Below are 18,471 nucleotides of genomic sequence, written 5' to 3'. Positions count from 1 at the left end.
TTGGATTTCAATCCCAACTAATACACCCCAACAGAATGGTGTAGTAGAAAGAAGGTAAAGAACTCTTATGGAATAATTAGATAGATGATGAGTTATTCAGAAAATTACCAAATTTGTTTTAAGGATAAACTCTGAAAATGAAAGTGAACATAGTGCCTTCCAAGTCATAACTCTCTACTCATATAGAATTGCTGAATAGGCGTAAGCCTATTTTGAAGCATATTCGGATTCGGGTAATCCAGCATATATGTTAAAGAGAGATAATGATAAGTTGGATAGGAGTTCACTTGTTTGTAAGTTATCCTAGATAAACAAAAGTAGGTTTATAGTCTTAAAAATCAGAAGGTCATTGATAACATCAATGACTGATTTTTAGAAAAGGACTATATAATGAACCACGTGCTCATAAGTAAATTTGTTCTTAAGAAAATAATAAAAGACATGTCTAATCTAGTACCAACTGTACAAGATGAGATACCACAAGAAAACTGCAACACGTATCACAAATGATACACAATTAAAAATGCCTTGTCGTAGTGGGAGGGTTGTTAAGCAACCTTAAAAGATTCATGTTTTGGGAGAGTTTTTGAACTCGATCCCTGAAGGACATGAACCTGATCTCCGGACATATGACGAAGCACTCCAAGATAAATATGAAGCATCTTGGCAAAGAGTAATGAATAATAGAATTAGAATATATGTATTCTAATAAAATCGAAGCTTGTAGAACCACCAAGTGGTGTAAAAGCCTTTGGGTGTAAAGGTCTATAATAGAAAAGAGGGATAGACGGAAGGTAGAAACCTTCAAAGCAAGGCTTGATGAAAAGGAAACCTTTTTTCTTTGGTAGCCATGCTTAAGTCTATCCAGATTCTTTATCTATTTGGCAAGTGGATGTCAAGACATTCCTTAATGGAAGTCTTGAAGAAAGCATCCATATAAAGCAACGAAGGGTTCATTGCAAAGTGCTAAGAGCATCTTGTGTGCAAGCTCAATCTATGGACCGATACAAAGCTTCAAGGTCTTGGAACATCCATCAAAGTAATCCACACCTATGGATTTATTGAGTAAACGGATAAAGTTTTTTGTATACAAAAGATGTGATGGAAACGTGGTGGTATTTCTTGTACTATCGTAGATAACATTTTGGTAGTTGGAAACAATATCAAAATGTTGTCGAAAGTAAGTATGGTTGTCCAAATAATTCGATATAAAGGACTTGGGAGAATGTATATATTTTTAAGATCAAAGTAATAAGGGATCACAAGAAAAAATATATTTATTCCAAGCTTGATACATCGGAAAATCCTTGCTCGTTTTAAGCATGCAAAACTCCTCAAAAGGTTTCTTACCTTTTAAGCATGGAGTGTCTTTATCTAAAGAGATGTCTCCGATGACATTAAAGGAGATTGAGGACATGTAGGCAGTTCTTTATGCTTCGGTAGTTAGACAACCTAATGTATGCTATGCACGAGATTTGAAATTTGTTTTGCCAAGGGCATAGTTAGCAGATATCAAAGTAACCCTTGACAAGGACATTGGACTGCAGTAAAGCATATATTAAAGTACCTTAGAGGCGCTAGAGATTATATGCTAGCTTACAAGGCAGTTAATTTGGTCCTAGTGGGTTGCATGGATTTTGGCTTCCAATCGGATAGGGATAATAATAAGTCAACCTCAGGGTTTTGTGATTACTTTAGGAGGTATAGTCATAACTATGGAAGAGTGATAAGCATAGGTGTTTTTCTGGACTCCACCATAGAAGCTTAGTATATGGCAAGCCTCTGAGGTAGCCATAAAAGCTGAATGACTCAATAACCTCATGATAGACTTAGACATAATTTCTGGTTTGTCCAAAACTTATTACAATTTTTGTAATAATAATGGTGCAGTAGAAAACTCGAAGAAACCATAAGTCCATAAGGCAAGTAAACATAATTGAGCGCAAGTACCACCCAATACGAGACATCGTATAACGAGTAGAAGTTGTTGCCGCCTAGATTGCATCAGATGATAGCCTGAGAGTTCCTTTCACTAAGGCCCTTAAGGCAAGAACTTTTGATGGGCATGTTGATGTGTTGGGAATCAGATGTATGATAGCAAATATGGTTAGTCTTTTAGTATAAGTGGGAGATTGTTAGAGTGTATACTAAAAGCCTAGTTTTGGTATAAACATTAATCTAGAAATAAGAATGATTGGTCAAATGTCTACATTTATGATAAATGTAGTTGCTCAATTAATTTATATTGTAGATAACATGGTGTGTGGTGTCACATACGTAAGATCATGTTATCGGTTCTTTATAAATTATAAACAGTAGCTCACGACCAAGATGGAAAGGAACAAACCATTGGAAGAGTCGTAGTGTAATTAGGTATTAGTTTATCTTAACTATATGATTACACTAGTACACTTAGAGTGTATTGAGTAGGACCATTTGAGGTCGTTCCTTTTATACTGACTTTATAAAAGAATAAAGACCTCAGTTATTATGGAAGTGTGTGCTCTTAATCCTAATATAATAACAAAGCACATATATTTGATATTTATTTCTTTAATTTATCAATGGGTGAGATTTAGTTCGATAAATCAATAAACCCGATAAGTTGGGAAATGGTATCACTTATAGTGTGTGTTGTTGATTATAGAAGGAAACTGTGTCCTAGAGATACTAGGTTGATAATGTCCTCAAGAGGAGCTCATAAGGATTGTCATGTTAAACCCTGCAGGACTTAGTCCGACATGATAATAAGGTTGAGTGGTACTACTCTTGGACTTAGATATTAATTAAATGAGTTGTCAGTAACTCACTTAATTAGTGGACATTCGATATCTTAAACACAGGGAGACTAACACGCTCATAATAAGAAGGAGCCCAAAATGTAATTTAGGATTGGTGCGGTAGTTCAATAATAGTTCTTTAGTGGAATGAATTATTATTGATGAAATTAAGTTGTGTTCAGGGCGAACACGATTAATTTCATCGGAGACCAAAACCAATTCCTCCTCTCGGTCCCTATCGTAGCCTCTAGTATATAGAGATTTATACCCACCGCATACCCACCTTCTTACCCATCCAATGGGGCTGGCCAAGCTAGCTTGGAACCCAAGCTAGGGCCGGCCAAGACCAAGTGGATGAGTCATGTAGGTGGCCGGCCAAAGCTTGGGTCCCAAGCTTAGGTGGCCGGCCACTAGAATATTAAAAGGATTTTTATTAAAATTATTTCTTATGTGGATATCATGATTTTAAAAGAGAGTTTAAAAATTAAAAATTTCCTTTTATAACTTTCTACAAAAGATTAAGAGAAGAGATTAATCTCTTTCCTTATTTGTAGATTAAAAGGATGATTTTAATTTTGCAAAAACTTTCCTTATTTGTAAATCATAGAGAGTTTAAAATTTGAAATCTTTCCTTATTTGTTGATTAAAGGAGGATTTTAAATTTTAAGAAAACTTTCCTTTTAACCATGTTCATGATTTAAAGAAAGTTTAAAATTAATAATTCCTTTTATTAGTTTCTACAAAGATTGAGAAAAGATTTGATATTTTTCCTTATTTGTAGATTAAAAGAGATTTTAATTTTTAGAGATAACTTTCTTTTATCCACATGTTTAAAAGAAAGATTTTAATTTATTAAATTTCCTTTTATAAACCAATCATGAAGGGATTAAATTATTGGAGAAATTTTATAAATTTCTGGAGACAAATTAGGAAGTTTTAATTAATTAAAACTCTCCTTGTTTATAGCTTGATGGTGGCGGTCATGTAAATTGAGAAAAGAAAATTGTTTTAATTAAATAAATTTTCCTTTTCATGGCAAAAGAATTAAGGAAGTTTTAATTAAATTTCCTTATTTGCCAAGACCAAGGATTATAAAAGAGGGGTAGAGAAGGCTTCATGGTGAACAACCTCTATTATTTCTCTCCCTCTTTTCCTTGGTGTTGTGTGGCCAACCTCTTCCTCTCTTCCTCTTGGTGGTGGCCGAACCTCTCTATTTGCTTGGAGCTCTTGTGGTGGCGGATACTACTTGGAGAGGAAGAAGAAGAAGGAGAAAGCTTGTATCCTTGGAGCTTGGTTAGTAGAAAAGATCTTCATCTTTTGGAAGCTTTGTGCTTGGCGAAACTTGAAGAAAGGAGAAGAAGGTGCTTTGGTGGATTCTCATCTCGGAAGATCGTTGCCCACACGTCCGAGGTTAGAAGAGGAATACGGTAGAAGATCAAGAGGTCTTTCTGAAAGGTATAACTAGTATTTTTTCTTTCCGCATCATACTAGTTATTTTTGGAAATAATACCAAATACAAGAGGCTTACGATTCTAGTATTTCGAATATGTTTTTCGAAGTAGTGTTCTTTTGTTTTATTTTTCCTTGTGATTTGATTGTTCTTTTCGGTTAACCTAAAGTTATTTTAGGAAATTAAATATTAGATTTCTATAAAAGGTTTTGTCTAGTCGGTGGTGGTTGCTCCCATATCCAAGAAGGCCATGTGCCTCGCCACGTCAGTACTGGGAACCAATTATGGAAATTAATATTTAATGGAATTAATAACTTAAGGTGATTTGGGTCGAACGTGTTAAGTTCAGCAGGAGATCCAAGTCAAAACCTAAAAGAACAAATAGATTAAGTTTTGGATCAAACGTGTTAAGTTCCGCAGGCGATCCAAAATTTAATTTAAAAGAACACATGGTAGCTAGGAAAAGGTTCAGACATTTGTACAAAATTTTTGTACAGTGGAACCTCTAGGCTTTCCGAGTAGCAACCAACAATTAATTCATGTTCAGCTCAGTTTTCCTTGTTGTTACACATGATAATTATGGTTAGCTTTGTATGCCATGCTTTGGTGTTCATGTTTAGCTTTCATTACACATGTTTAGATGATAGTATGCCATGACTAGCTTTGATTTCTATGTATGATAACATGCCATGTTTCAGTCTAATCAGTGCACTTTCAAACAGCATGTTTTAAAAGCATATTGCATCGAATGCATGTTTTAGTGAGGTAGATGGTTTCTTACTAAGCGAAAGCTTATAGATACTTTCTTTTCCTTATACTGCAGATAAAGGTAAAGTAAAGATGGACTAGCGGAGGCTGGAGGACAATGCTACGAGGATGTGTGTGGGCAGGAACTTGGAAAGAAGATCTTAGGGAACTCTAGCAAGCTTTGTTTAAACATTAATACTTTTTAGTGTTTTAGCAATTTGCAATTTAGTATGATGATCGCTATGAATTAGTTAACCATGCACTCTATTATGCTTAGAACATTGTTCTTTATGATGTTAGAATGTTAGTTGTGGTTGTTAGAGTGTTTCCTAGCCATCTTAGAACATGTAATGTGATTGAGGCACGAAATAGTGCTGAAATCGTGTTCGTTCGAATCGAACCGGATCGATCTGATCGATCGGGGTTAACCGGATCACCGATCGCGCTATCACAGTCGAGTCTGTTATGGATCGGTCGAGGCGGATCCGATGCAGAAAAAGCTCACCGATCGGTCCGACCGATCGCTGAGATACCGATCGGTGTACTCTGGATCGGTGAGACCGATCCAAACCTCTGAGCGATGTAGCTTATGGATCGAGCGACCGATCGAGTTTTCTCCGGTATCGATCGATCCGGATCGATCCGAAATCCCAATCGATTCATGGATCGATTGAAATGACTGATTACAGCTAGAGACATAGATTATCTTCCCTAGCATGTGTACAACTCCTAGGTACACCTAGAATATTAAGTTCAGATTTTACAGTAATCAGTTTAGTAAAATTTTAATCAATCCAGATTTCCGCAATAGTAATTTAGCACAGCATAATGTAGCGATCGGCCTCACAACCTAGTCAGTAGAAGGCGGGTCGTTACAGAGTGGTATAGAGCCAAGTTTCCATACTTCCTACACACACATCAGCATTGTACCTGCAGCTTCCAAGTAAGAATACCTCTCACTTTGTATGTTTATTGTTTTTCTTTATGGATAACTAAAGCATGCTTGTTTATGATAGTAGTTAACATGATAACAATAGTTTCTCTATTATGCTTGTGTTAGTCATGTATGTCCTGCATGTCTTTAGAAATGGCACGAGGACGCCCAGCTAGAAGGGCACCAGCCATGAGGCAGGCAATTCAGTGCCTCCCCCAGACCTTACAACACTAGTGGCTCAGTTACAGCAGCAGCTAGCTGAACAGCAATAGGAAATAGCCACCTTAAAGGCTAGTCAGCAGAACACTCCCACTGTCACCCCGGAGCCTAACTTAGCGACACCAGTGGTCTTAGAGGTTCCACCTCTGGCACGGTGGAAGACGGAGAAGCCTATCGATCCAGATGGCAGAGTCAAGTCGAGAATTTCTCGGTGTAGCAATGAACCATGGGATGCTCGGGCATGGTTCAAAACACCTGGAAAGTACGATGGAGCTTATGGACATGAGAAGGTGCCTCCTTCGTCGACAGAGATGCACGTATGTGGTGGGAGAGAATCGAGCGGCGCCCAGTGAACCAGATGACATGGGTGACTTGAGAAGGAATTCTTTGAGGAGTTCTTTCACGTGCGGGTCAACAAGCACTATGACGAGTTCATCGAGTTTCGTCAATCAGTCGAGGAAGCCGTGAAGAAATTCAACAGTTTGGCTCGTCTATGCAGAACAGAGAGGGAACGAATCCGGTTGATGCTCAAGATGCCGAGGCAGGAAATAGCAATGAACGTGGCTGGTGGCGTTCATAGGCCACAAACCACGGAAGAATTAGTGAGTAGTGCTCTAATCACCGAGCATTACCAGAATATCATCAAGCAGCAAGTCCAAAGGTCAAGGAGGCTCAGGCACTCAGAAACAACAAGGCACAGCTCTAACTGGAAAGGGAACTCCAGCAACAAGCGCAAACCAGGGAGTTACCCAAAAGGAGGGCCAGCCAGCAAGCAGCCCAGTTATCCAAAGTGTGCTACTTGTAAGGTATGGGGGATTGTAACGCCCGAAAATTCTGAGTTCGAGGATGAACTTTTTATAAGGTATGGGGGATTGTAACGCCCGAAAATTCTCAAAACTATTTTAGAAATATTCTATGATTTTTTTGGAATTTTAGATATTTTTCCGGAATTTTTAGAGTAGCGGAAGTAGCAAAAATAAATATAAGCGTAAAACGGCCTTCGCGGGAATTGAACCCATGACCTCTAGCCGAGCCAAGACTTAAGTGAATCCGGCTAGCCAGGAGCCCCAGTAGGGGTGTGCTGAAAGAAGAGGGAATCAATAATATTTATATTAGAGTTGGGCCGAAATACCCACTTAAAATAAATAGAAAACTTGAGTGGGTTTGGTTTATTTCTTTGGTTCGGGAATCTCCACCGAGACCTCACCTTACACGCCGCCCCCTCTCCTTCTCCTTCTTCCTCTCGGCGCCAACCCTAGGGTTCTCTCCCTAGGGCCCTAAGAGCACCTTCCGGCAGCGATTCCAGCACAAGAACGTTCCCCTCCGCGAGAAGAACGCGTTGGAGCGAGGAGATTGTCGAAAGGATCGTCTCCACCGGAATTCTAGCGAATAGAGTTGTAAGAAAATTAGCGTACGAGGTAAGAAACCCCTCACCCGCAGTATAAGTAGCTTTCGTGTGAATTCCATGTCTTAGTTTAGTAATATGTAGACTATCGACACAAAGGATGCGAATTAGCACATACTAAGTGTTCGATTAAATTATTTAGCACAGAAAAATGCAACTTAGGCATTTTAATAGCTCAGTAAATGCAATAGAAGCATTTAAATAGTTTAGTTAGCCTTGTCACAGCATATATGGGACTACGGTCCAATGGGTGGGCACCCACAGTCGCCTCTAGGTTCAGATAACCTAGTAGAAGCAAGGTAAATTAATTAGCTATGATTCAGTATTTTATTTTCAGTAGTGGCACTGTACAGGATTAGATATCCATTGGGCTGGGCTCCCATAGTCGGTCCCTAGGTTTAGATAACCTAGTAAACCTTGCTAAATTCGGGATTTGCAACCCCGGGTTTAGTTGAGGATAGCATGTACAGTTGCCGGGCCCATTAGCAGTATGATTATGTATTTTAATCTATTATATTATAGTTTTTCAAAACTCACAAAGATCAGTTATGTTAGTTGAGTTTGAATTCAGTTCCAGACTAGATTAATTCATGTTCAGCTCAGTTTTCCTTGTTGTTACACATGATAATTATGATTAGCTTTGTATGCCATGCTTTGGTGTTCATGTTTAGCTTTCATTACACATGTTTAGATGATAGTATGCCATGACTAGCTTTGATTTCTATGTATGATAACATGCCATGTTTCAGTCTAATCAGTGCACTTTCAAACAGCATGTTTTAAAAGCATATTGCATCGAATGCATGTTTTAGTGAGGTAGATGGTTTCTTACTAAGCGAAAGCTTATAGATACTTTCTTTTCCTTATACTACAGATAAAGGTAAAGGAAAGATGGACTAGCGGAGGCTGGAGGACAATGCTACGAGGATGTGTGTGGGCAGGAACTTGGAAAGAAGATCTTAGGGAACTCTAGCAAGCTTTGTTTAAATATTAGTACTTTTTAGTGTTTTAGCAATTTGCACTTTAGTATGATGATCGCTATGAATTAGTTAACAATGCACTCTATTATGCTTAGAACATTGTTCTTTATGATGTTAGAATGTTAGTTGTGGTTGTTAGAGTGTTTCCTAGCCATCTTAGAACATGTAATGTGATTGAGGCACGAAATAGTGCTGAAATCAGGGGTTCTGGTTCGAAATCAGAAACCCGATCGATCTCACATCGATCGGGGTTAGGACATCGATCGGTCACCGACTCGATCGTAACAGTCGGCGTCTATTATGGATCGGTCGATCCTTAACAATAAAAGCTCCGATCGGTCGACACGATCATGATCCCTCTGGATCGGTCGGTAGCCGATCCACCGCATACGATGTATGGATCGGTCGAGCGACCGATCCGATAGCTTTCGTCGTTGGGGAGGCTGTGGATCGATCAACGGATCGATGTCGATTCATGGATCGATTGAAATGCCTGATTACAGCTAGCAGGACATCCGAGAGGCATAGATTATCTTCCCTAGCATGTGTACAACTCCTAGGTACACCTAGATTATTAAGTTCAGATTTTACAGTAATCGGTTTAGTAAAATTTTAATCAATCCAGATTTCCACAATAGTAATTTAGCACAGCATAATGTAGCGATCGGCCTCACAGCCTAGTCAGTAGAAGGCGGGTCGTTACAACGCTGAGACCCGACTGATCGGACTCAGAGGGCCGACCGGCCGTGAATCCCCCGAGCCGAATGAAAGACAACCCGACTAGGGGTCGGGTTTCCGATGCTCAAGGTAAAAAGGTTTCAGGACCGAGCGGGCTGTCCGTTCGGCCGGGGCACAAGGCAACAAAGACAGGCGGGAGCGATCTCATCGGAGCATACGACCGGGAGTCCTCTTAGTTGGACCGATACCTACAAACGGGGCAGAAGTGATATGCCTGCCAAGCGGCCAAACCGCTCGGCCCTGGAACAGGCAGGAGGCGCAAGAGGACAAAAGGAGACAGGGGATAACATCATCCTCGAGTCGTCTGCCGTCGACAGGCAGCAGGGTTGGCGGCCGAACCGTACACAGGATCATACAGTGGAAGCTTCCACCGTCACATCCAGGATATGCTCGGACGATTCCAGAATGACGTCAGGGGTACTTTTCTGACATGGGCTCGTTAAGGTATGTTTGGGGAAGCGTGCACGCATCGAGAAGCATGCCGGCGCCTCCCCGGGATCCTATATAAGGACCCCCAGACGTCGACGAAGGTATTCACAATCCTCACTGTAGCCACAGTTACGCTACCTCTCTCATTTCTCGTTGCCTGACTTGAGCGTCGGAGGGTCGTCGCTGGGAAACCCCTCCCGGCTAGGCTTCTTTGCAGGTTCGCCGGAGATCTACACCACCAGTCGGAGACAGCGGAGCGTGCCACGTCCCCAGCGTCCGTCGACTCAGCGCTCAGACAGGATCAAATTGGCGCCGTCTGTGGGAACGCACCTGAATCCGAGCCTAAAAGATGGAAGAAGCTGGACGTCAACTCCTGGTAACGCTCTCTCCTGAGGAGCTCGAAGCACTCATTCAAGCGCGAGCGGCAAAGATGGTTGAGCAACATTGAAGGCTCAAGCAGAAAGGATAACGCAGCAGGCCGCATCCACATCTGGAGGTCGAGCGGCAATAGAGGACCGACTGGAACAATATTCTACGTGGGCTCAGAACAAGGGGCAGACCGGCACACCAGGAGACGCGCCGGCCGCCCCTATTCCATTCCATCGAGCACTATTCCAGACGCCATCAGAATTGGCCCTACCCAACCAGGGATCATTCGACGAGGTGTCTATCCGTGACGCTAGGAAAGGCAAGGCGCCCCGGACGGATTCATCCCCCGAGCGGATCAATCGGCAATTCTCCGACGCTATCCTGAGAGACCCACTACCAAAGCATTATGCGCCTCCGGCGATCGGAGAATACAACGAGACCACCGACCCGGATGACCATCTGGGTAAGTTCGACAACACCGTCACTTTACATCAATATACAGATGGGGTGAAGTGCCGAGTGTTCATCACCACCCTTTCTGGGTCGGCACAACGGTGGTTCTGGAGGTTGCCGGACGGATCAATAACAAGCTTCAAGGAGTTCCGCATGACTTTTCTCCACCACTTCGCGAGTAGCAGACGCTATCAGAAAACCAGCGTCAGCCTATTCACCATAAAACAAGGACTGAGGGAGCCGCTCCGAGCTTACATCCAACGCTTCAACCAGGTGGCCATGGACATTCTAACAGTGACCTTGGAAACAATGATGAACGCGTTCACGCAAGGGCTCGTGGACGGTGATTTCTTCCGCTCGCTCATCCGGAAGCCGCCCCGGGACTACGACCATATGTTGCATAAGGCCAACGAGTACATCAATGTGGAGGAAGCCCAGGCGACGAGAAGAAAGGAAGCCCTGACGGACCAGCTAGCTTCAGCCGAGCGGAAGCAGCCCGTTAGTCACCAGCCCCCCAGAGGGCCGCGAGACGAAGCAGCCCGTCCTCATCAGCACACTCGGCCGCACGCCGTCCAGCAAGTCGCGGCCGATCGGCCCAAGCCCAAGGGGAAGCTATGGATCCCGATGTTTTGTTCACTCCATCAGTCAGCTACTCACAACACCAGCGACTGTCGAAGCCTCCCCCCATCACTCATCCTGTGCCAAAGAGCTACCGCCACCGATCGCCTTCACTAGACCGGCGACATCGACAACGGAGCCCCATTCAAAGAATAGAAAGGAGATCCCCCGAGCGGTAGCATCGTCAGCAGCCCGGAGCCCACCATCGGGCGTCGCATGAACGACCTCGACCATCCGCTTGAGAGGAGGAGAATAGGGGCAACGAATCTCGAGGCAAGATCAACATCATCGCCGGAGGCCCGACCGGAGGAGACTCCAATAGAGCCAGAAAGGCACACGCAAGGCAACTGAGGATACACGCGGTCGGCGGCGGCCAGGAGAGGGCGAGCGGATCCGAGATCAGCTTTGGGCCTAGGGACCTCGAGGGAGTCGAAGTCCCGCACGATGACGCCCTGATCATTCGAGCGGTAATAGCTAATTACACTATTCACCGCATTTTCATTGACACAGGCAGCTCGGTCAATATAATATTCAAGAAGGCCTTCGACCAACTGCAAATCGATCGAGCTGAACTACTGCCAATGACAACCCCCCTCTACGGGTTCACTGGGAACGAAGTCTTGCCGGTCGGCCAGGTCCGGCTGGCTATCTCGTTGGGAGAGGAGCCGCTCAGAAGGACAAGGACCACCAGCTTCATCGTGGTTGATGCTACTTCTGCGTACAACGTTATCTTGGGGCGATTGGCTCTCAACGAATTCCGGGCGGTCGTCTCCACCTTCTGTCAGAAGATCAAGTTCCCGGTGGAGAATCAAGTAGGGGAGGTGCGGGGAGACCAGCTGACAGCTCGAAGATGCTATGTGGAGATGGTCCAAGCCGAAGCCAAGTCCGCTCGGAAAGTGCCGCGAGTCGAGGTAAATGCTATAACCGAAAAACCACCTTCTTTGGTTTACGAAGAAAAGGAAGAGGTGCAGATTGACTCTTCCCGACCGGAGGCCACCACCTTCATAGCATCCGACCTGGAGGAGAACCAGAAGGAAAAACTGATCAAATGCCTCTAGCAAAACCGCGACGTCTTCGCTTGGTCGACCCATGAGCTGCTAGGGGTCTCGCCAAGCGTAGCACAGCACGAGCTTCATATCCGACCATACGCTTGGCCGGTGAAGCAAAGGAAGAGGGACTTTAGCGCTGAGCAGAATGTAATTATCCGGACGGAGGTAGAGAAGCTTCTGGAGGCCGACCACACAAGGGAAGTGCAATTCCCAAGTTGGCTTGCAAATTTGGTATTGGTCCCCAAGCCGGGCAACAAGTGGAGAGTCTGCATCGATTTCCGGGACCTGAACAAGGCATGCCCGAAGGACTTCTACCCCCTGCCCCAGATCGATCAACTGGTAGACTCCACGGCCGGGTGTGAGCTGATATGCATGTTGGATGCATACCAAGGCTACTATCAAGTGTCGCTCGCCCGAGAAGACCAGGAGAAGGTCAGCTTCGTCACGGCGGATGACACCTACTGCTACAACGTAATGTCGTTCGGGCTGAATAATGCACGAGCTACCTACCAGCGTCTGATGAACAAGGTATTCAAGAAGCAGATCGGACGCAACTTGGAAGTGTACGTGGATGACATACTTATCAAGTCCTTCCGAGCGGCAGATCTCTATGCGGATATGGAGGAGACTTTCCAAACATTAAGAAGATATGGAGTCAAGCTTAACCCTTAGAAGTGCCTGTTCGGAGCAAAAGGCGGGCGCTTCCTGGGCTACATCGTGACCGAGCGGGGCATAGAGGCGAACCCCAGCAAGATAAAGGCATTGCAAGACATGCCGCCTCCCAGAAATCTTCGAGAGGTACAGCGTCTCACCGGTCGGATAATGGCGCTGTCAAGGTTTATCTTTAAGACCGCCGACCGGAGCCTGCCGTTCTTCAAGATTCTGCGTAAAGCTACCAAGTTTCAATGGGATGAGGAGTGCGATCGGGCATTCGAGGAACTGAAGACTTACCAGAATGCCTTACCCGTGTTGGCAAAACCGGCCATAGGCGAGCCACTTCGCATTTTGAGTCTCGCTACACCGGTCTCGAGAAGTTAGCCTTCGCCTTGGTCCTTGCCGCTCGGAGGCTGCGCCCTTACTTTTTGGCGCACACCATGATGTGCGTAGATTATATACTCTTTTATGCATGTTTTTACGCACATTTACATACTTTGAGCATGCTTGATCTATGCATTTTTATACTTCCAGCTTTCCTTTTAGCATATTTACTCTTTTGGTTCGGAGATCTGCTTTTTGTGCATTTTTTTGTACACAGGAGTCGATTTGGTGAAGAATCTACATCTTTGGGCAAGCCTTGGAGGAAACAAAGGGAGAAAGCACCAGGCCGTGTACCTCACACGGCCCTGCACTGGTATGGTGTGGAGTTTGGCACCAACAGAAGAGGAAGATGACATGGCGTGTGAACCTCACACTGCAGTGTCAAGATTTGAAGCCAACAGTGCCTTACATGGCGTGTGGATCTGCAGTAGTGTTTCAGCGGTGTGGTTGTGTGCACCACTGGTGTAGCATTTCTAGAGGCGGAGAGGTCCCGGCCGTGTGAGTCACACTGAGCAGAAGGCGACATGGCAGTGTGAATCTCACATGGCCGTGCCGTGTGGCGCCCGATTCCTCCTCTATTTAAACCCTCCTTCATGAATTGAAAAGGATCTCTCCCCTTTGGGAGAAGGCAAGATTTGGTGGTTTCCTCCCATTCTTGGGAGGATTTATGGGCGATTCTAAGGGGAGTTCTTGGCGATTCCGGAGCGAGGATTGGATCCGAAGACGAGGCTTCTTCGTAGATAAGTTTTCTCTTTCCCCCTTTTCTTGGTTTCTTGGATTGGGGATTTAAGAAATGCTTGTAATCTTCATTTCTTCGGATATTCTTCCTCGATTCATGGAGTAGATCTTGTATTCTAGGATTAAGGGAGTATTTGTATGATGGATTGATGTAATCTCTTATGGATTTGCCATTTTCTTGTTTCAATGACATTGTCTTGCTTGTATCAATTAGATCTTGAATGATTAATGGTGATTTGTGCTTAATTCTCATTCTTGATTGATTGTTTGGATTTCTTGTGGACTTTGTAAAGATAAACTCTCACTCGATCATCCGAGGGATCCACGTGACAGGTGCAAGCCCGTGTAAGGACATTTGAGAGATAATCTTGAAGAGGAAATATGAATATTCAAGAGAGTAGGATGGATTTTGTGTTTAGTTTCTTGTATCTTGATAGATTAATAAGTTGTGGGCTTCTATGTTGATATCCGAGGAAGACATAATAATAGGTGCGCTTCTGTGTAAGGACAACGTAGGTTCACGTCTAGTTGATCATATTTAGATACATTTCTCAGTCCTTAGCCGGTTATCTATTGCAAGAGAGAACCGGCAACTTTCTACAAGTGTTTGGCAATTGAGGGATAAGAATTGGTGAACCATTTACATTCAAGAAATCTTACAAAGAAACCGAAACTCCTAGAATCTCCCTTATCATAACCCAAAACACTAAACTCTTGTTTGTTGATCTATAATATTAGATTTGTTTACCTTCACTTTGCATTTGAAACGATTGGATAGTTGTTTAGCTAATTCGCATTGAGACATTTCTAGTGCTTATTCCAGTCCCTGTGGATACGATAATCTTTTATATTACTTGCAACATTTCCGTACACTTGCGGAGCGTGACAAGTTTTTGGCGCCGTTGCCGGGGACTGCGCTATAACATTAGGAATTATCAATTGAGTTAGACTAAACATAACATTTGTTTTCCTTTCATATTGCATAGTTGTAACTAATCATTAGATTTCTATTTTTATTTTCTTGTATAACTCTTACTTCTTGTTAATTCTTTTTGTACAAATTCAATTCTGCATTTTTGATTCTTTTATTTTTCTTTTTCTGTTGAATTGTCATTTGCTATCTTGTTCTTGTGTATGCGAAGATCTAACTTTGCAGGGGAATTCTTTCCTTTTGACCCTGAGAATGACAGAACTTTCCATAAAAGAAGAATTCTGCAAAGGCAAATTGAAGAACAAGAACATTTGAACATGGCGAATAGACCACTCAAGGATTATGCAGCACCTTATGCAAGAGGTTTTCGATCTAGTATTTCAAGACCTCCAGTGGAAGCTAATAACTTTGAGATCAAACCCGCAATTATATCTATGGTGCAGCAGAACCAATTTGGTGGAGGACCTCATGAAGACCCCAATCAACACTTAGAGGTCTTTTATGAAATATGTGGTACCATGAAAATGAATGGAGTTCCTTCAGAAGCAGTTAGATTGTTATTATTTGGGTTTTCCTTAAGAGATAGGGCAAAGCAATGGCTGAATTCTTTGGCCCCTAATAGCATCACCACTTGGGAGCAGTGTGAGCAACAGTTTCTTGATAAATTCTATCCACCAAGCAAAACAGCTCATATGAGGAATTTAATTGCAAGCTTCAAGCAAACTGACTCAGAATCTCTTTTTGAAGCATGGGATAGATATAATAGTATGCTCAGACAATGCCCACATCATGGGTTGGAAAGATGGTTAGTGTTGCACACTTTTTACAATGGTATCAACTATCATACCAAAGTGTCCCTTGATTCAGCTGCTGGAGGGGCACTTATGAATAAAAGTTTAGATGAAGCTGAAGAAATTATTGACAGTGTAGCACAAAATCATCATCAATGGGAAAATGAAAGAAGGAAGTTTGATGTAGATGCAGTCACTCTTTTGTCTGCAAAATTGGACGCTCTTACAAAGAAATTTGAGAATATGGGGACTAGTGCTAATATGGTCAATGCTATTAGTACATCTTGTGAAGTATGTGGGAGTTCAGAGCACTCAAATGACTCATGTCCATTGGGAGCTATCACTGCACAAATCAATCAACTGGAACAATGTGATGCAATCGTGAGTTACAATCAAAGGCAGAATAACCCATACTCAAATACTTATAACCCTGGATGGAAGAGCCATCCCAATTTTTCTTACAGAAATAATCAAGATCAAGGACCATCTATGGGGGTAAGACCAAATTTTCAAGCTGGGCAACAAAATTTTCAACATCTATCTTCTCAAGGCTTACCAAAGTCAAATATTGAAAAGATGCTTGAAGAAATTATCTCAAGTCAGAATGAAATGAAGCAAGATTTAGCAAAGCTCATTCAGAGAATGGATAATTCTGATAAGCATCAAAAGATCCAGGATAGTCAAATTGCCCAACTAGCTTCCTCATCATCCAGAGCACCAGGATAACTTCCTGGAAAACCTGATGTGAATCCTATGGAGCATTGCAATAGAATTGAGCTTAGGAGCGGACGGATCTTGGGAGACTCCCAAGTGACCGCTGTTGGTGCAACCTTAGGTCAAGGTTGACCTGGTTGACCCGACTCGAGGTGACTTGACTCGAGTTGTATTTTGATGTTTGACTTGGGAAGATTGTTGGTGCAACCTTAGGTCAAGGTTGACCTAGTTGAGTTGTATTTTGATGTTTGACACTCGTGGAAGAGTTGTATTCTTGATATGGGACAAGAATAGATGTTTGGGAGATCATTGGTGCAACCGTAGGTCAAGGTTGACTTGGTTGACCTGAAAAGTCCAAGTATGGAGACTTGGCACGGGAACGCGAAAAGTCCAAGTATGGAGACTTGGCACTGGAGAAGTCCAAGCAGGGAGCTTGGCACGGGGAAAGTCCTGGTGAGTGAAGCCAGGCAGTGGGAAAGTCCTAACTGGGATGTTAGGCAGTTGGAAAGTCCTGGTGAGTGAAGCCAGGCAGTGAGAAAGTCCTAACTGGGATGTTAGGCAGGTGGAAAGTCCTGGTGAGTGAAGCCAGGCAGTGAGAAAGTCCTAACTGGGATGTTAGGCAGTGTGGAAAGTCCTGGTGAGTGAAGCCAGGCAGTGGGAAAGTCCTAACTGGGATGTTAGGCAGTTGGAAAGTCCTGGTGAGTGAAGCCAGGCAGTGTGGAAATCCTGGTGAGTGAAGCCAGGTGAAAGTCCGGGTGAGTGAAGCCAGGCAAGGGAAAATCCAGATGGATCAGGGATGATCGGACATCTGGTGTGGAAAAGTCTAAGTGGGTCAAAGGGATTGACCGGACACTTAGCAGGGAGTGCTAGCAAGTCAAGGGAGTGATCGGATGCTAGGCATAATGTACCAACAGGTCAAGGTTGACCGGATGTTGGTTTGGGAGACTTGGGACTTGGTTTGGGCAAAAACCAATGCTCGATCGGTCCGCAGCCGATCGATACGCTTGATATCCGAGCAGCTGGATCGATCGGTCTGGAGACCGATAAGCATGGAGCCTGATCGGTCTCCACGACCGATCAGAGACGCAGCCACCTCTCTGTAAGAGAGGTGGGATCGGTCCGGAGACCGATCAGACTGGGGCCTGATCGGTCTCTCGGACCGATCAAGATAGCTCCAGACCGATCAGGACGATGCCTGATCGGTCTGGCCCTAGCCGTTGAGAGACAACGGCTAGGCTATTTTTGGCTCCTGTGTTTCTGGCTTTTTGGCTTGCAGGTTCGCAGGTTATATAAGGGTTCGAGCGATTCTACAGATCTGCTTCTTCCCCCCCGAACCTTCTTCTTCTTTCTGCTGCTGAGCTCTGCTGAGTTCTTGAAGCACTGAAGCTTCGCGTGAGCTTCCCTTTGGCTGGGTCACCTGCTGTTGTAGGCGCTTGGAGCTGCTGCTTCTTCCAGTCGAAGAGAAGGCAAGCAAGAGTTTTCTTACTGTTGTATTTCTTGCTGTCTTTCCTTGTATTTCTGTACTCTCCTTACTTGCTGTTGCAAGAGTGTGTTGTGGCGAGGTTTCTCCACCCAGAAGGAGATTGTATTAGCCGGTTCTCCGGGGACTCATCCACCGACGGATTGACTGGACTCGTCCACCTTACGGACACGCTGAGGAGTAGGAGCCCTAATCTCCGAACCTCGTTACATCGCTGTGTTAAGGTTTGATATTCTTCCTTTCGTTTCTAGTTTATTTTTCCGCTGCGCTAACGAATTGTAGGAAGAAACGAGTGATTTGGGGTGGCTATTCACACCCCCCCTCTCTAGCCGAGTACGAACGATCCTAACAAGTGGTATCAGAGCGAGGCCGCTCTTCGACGGATCAACACCCGGGGGAGCACGGGCTAGAGATGGATCTCTATGGAGAAGATGTCACGATTCAACCCTTCTACGAGTCTCACGACAACTTCACATATTGGAAGGTAAGGATGATGTATTTTTTTAGAACTAATATGTTACATTGGTTTTGTGTACAAGAAGGGTTTTCCCCTCCGATGGATGAGGAAGGAAAACCTATCAAGAAGAAGGAGTGGACGAAAGAGCAAA

General features: G+C 43.8%; 1 non-coding gene across 1 annotated transcript; it reads right to left on the bottom strand.

Moving 5' to 3' along the window:
* Positions 1–15,568: 15,568 nt before the first annotated feature.
* LOC122049943 lies at positions 15,569–15,674 on the bottom strand. The gene has a single exon (XR_006131181.1). It is a non-coding gene; the product is annotated as a small nucleolar RNA R71 (small nucleolar RNA).
* Positions 15,675–18,471: the final 2,797 nt, after the last annotated feature.

The sequence above is a fragment of the Zingiber officinale genome, chromosome 2B, assembly GCF_018446385.1.
Source record: "Zingiber officinale cultivar Zhangliang chromosome 2B, Zo_v1.1, whole genome shotgun sequence".
Taxonomy (NCBI): domain Eukaryota; kingdom Viridiplantae; phylum Streptophyta; class Magnoliopsida; order Zingiberales; family Zingiberaceae; genus Zingiber; species Zingiber officinale.
Note: the sequence above shows the minus strand (reverse complement) of the source record. Positions and strands in the feature narration are given on the sequence as shown.